This window comes from Hemitrygon akajei, unplaced genomic scaffold (genome assembly GCF_048418815.1).
Source record: "Hemitrygon akajei unplaced genomic scaffold, sHemAka1.3 Scf000095, whole genome shotgun sequence".
Taxonomy (NCBI): domain Eukaryota; kingdom Metazoa; phylum Chordata; class Chondrichthyes; order Myliobatiformes; family Dasyatidae; genus Hemitrygon; species Hemitrygon akajei.
The window spans coordinates 1,683,424-1,686,368 of record NW_027331981.1 but is presented as its reverse complement, the minus strand read 5'-3'; positions in this window follow the sequence as shown (position 1 = coordinate 1,686,368).

Here is a 2,945-nt window from a genome sequence, read left to right as displayed (position 1 = left end):
ATTGACACAATTAATGTTGGTTCATAATGAATATCACAAAATTGATCTCTTTCATACACTCCTGGTGACAATCTGACGCTCAAAATAATAATAATTCCATGAAAATTGTTATTAGTGCATGGACAAAAATATCACCAAATTACTCCATTAAAAGTTGTAGCGAAAAATATTAGAAGTAAAAGACAATTACTTCCGTCGTACTTAAATGTTTATTTGAGTCCTTATCTCTAATGGTTCCGATCAGAAATAATGTCAGACGTCAGTACCATCGCTTTGTTTTGCACTTTCCTGCAAATTTCTTCTTTCAAATTCCCCCTCCAGAATCTCTTCCTTGCGCAACTGAATGCTCAATTTCCATTTTTTGGAACATAGACCAAAGAACATAGATGTGCCCAGCGTGTAACCCACTCTATAAACTGCATATAAGTGCCCTAACACATAGCACTCTACTTTTCTAAACTCAAAGTATCTATTTAAGTCTCTTCAAAGACCCTATTGTATCCGCTTCCAACACTGACAGTGCATTTCATGCACCCACCACACTTTGTAAATACATCCCCTCTATATCTACTTCCAAGAACATTAAAACAATGCCCCGTTATAGTACCATATCACTCCTATGAAATGACCAAAGTACAATTCCTATAATCCTTGTATGCACCTCTATCAGGTAGAGTCATAGAACCGTAGGACCATAGAACAGTACGGCACAGTACAGGCCCTTCAGCCTTCCATGTTATGCTGACCCATATAATCTATAAAAAAGCACTAAACCCACACTAACCCATAACCCTCCATTTTTCTTTCTTCCATGTGCCTGTCCAAGAGGCTCTTAAATACCCCTAATGTTTTAGCCTCCACCACCATCCCTAGCAAGTCATTCCAGGCATTCACAACCCTCTGTGTAAAAAAACTTACCCCTGATGTCCCAACTAAACTTCCCTCTCTTAATTTTGTACCTCTGCCCACTGGCATTTGCTAGTTCTGCCCTGGGAAACAGGTGCAGAGTATCCACCCTATCTATGCCTCTCAAAATCTTGTACACCTCTTTCAAGTCCCCTCTGATTCTACGCTCCAGAGACAAAAGTCCTAGCTCTGCTAATCTTGTTTCATGTGAGTTGTTCTCCAATCCAGACAACATCCTGGTAATCTCCTCTGCACACTCTCCATAGCTTCCACATCCTTCCTATAATGAGGTGACTAGAATTGAACACAATACTCTAAGTGTGGTCTCACCAGAGATTTGTAGAATTGCAAAATGACCTCTCTACTCTTGAACTCAATCCCCCTGTTAATGAAACCTAGCAACCCATAGGCATTCTTAACTGCCCTACCAAACTGTGCAGTGTCCTTGAGGGATGTATGAGTTAGAACCCCAAGGTCCCTTTGTTGATCCACACTCTTAAGTAACTGACCATTAATCCTGTACTCAGTTTTCTGTTTTGTCGTTCTAAAATGCATCACCTCACACTTGTCCGGATTGAAATCCATCTGACATTTTTCTGCCCATCTCTGCAGCCTATCTATATCCTCTTGTAACATTCGACCACCTACAGCGCTATCTACAATTCTTCCAATCTTCGTGTCATCCGCAAACTTACTCATCCATCCTTCCGCTTCTACATCCAGGTCATTTATAAAAATCACAAATAGCAGGGGTCCCAGGACAGACCCCTGCGGCACAACACTAGTCACCGACCTCCAGGCAGCATACTTTCCATCCACAACTACCCTCTGCTTTCTTCCTTTAAGCCATGTTTTTATCCAAACAGCCTAGGTTCCACTTATCCTGAGCCTCATGACTTTCTGGATGAGTCTCTCATGAGGGCCCTTGTCAAATGTATTGCTAAAGTCGATGTAGACCCCATCCACTGCCCTACCCTCATCAATTTCTTTTGTTACCTCTTCAGAAAACTCAATCTGGCTTGTGAGGCACGATCTTCCCTTTACAAAGCCATCTTGACTATACGGTAACCTCTTATGCTCCGTCACTCCAAGAAGAAAAATCCGAGTTCACTCAACCCACTCTCATAAGGCACGCTCTGCAATCTAGGCAAAATCGTTGTAAATCTCCTTTGCACCCTGCCTACAGTACCCGCATTTTCTCTGTAGTAAGCTGACAAGAGCTTAACGCAGTACTCCAAGTGGGGTCTGACCAAGCTGTAACACTACCTCACGGCTCTCGATTGTGCCATTGCTATAACTTAAATCATCATGTATTGAGACCTGAATGGAAGTCTGAATTTGGAAAGGATAAACAAGGAGACTGGCAATAACACAGAGGGAATAAGCAAGGGTTGTGGGTGGGGGGGTGAGGGGAAGAGAGAGAGAGAGAGAGAGAGAGAGAGAGAGAGAGAGAGAGAGAGAGAGAGAGAGAGAGAGAGAGAGAGAGAGAGAGAGAGGGGGGGGGGAGAGAGAAAGAGAGAGAGAGAGAGAGAGAGAGAGATAGAATGCAGGTAGAACCCTTGATATTTAATTGTAATCAATAGCAAAATTGTCGAACTGCCAGGACGATGCCGTTCTGTACATATGCCAAATTATGGATAAATCGTTGAAAACATCTGCACAAATTTCGTAGTCCTAGCCAAGCACAATTGGTGAACTTCTATGCGAAGTTTGCACATTTAGTACAGATAAATACATTTTTATTCATTCGTGCTCAGTTTTCTATGCACCTTCCCAACTTGTACTAGCCACTAAGTTAATTGAGTGCAATAAATTCGTTCGTATGTTTTAGGAGCTGGGCTGCCGTAAGACTTGGGCTGCCGTAGGAGCTGTGGGTGGGTATATAATTGGAAACCCTGCAAGAGGGGATATGATTATTAACGCCGATTTGATTAAACAAATGGAGATTTAAATATCGTCAAGTCTCAGTGTTTCTAAATTTATCTGTATATAATTAATAGCAACACGATATTAGAAATTAAAATTTCCACTTCTCCATG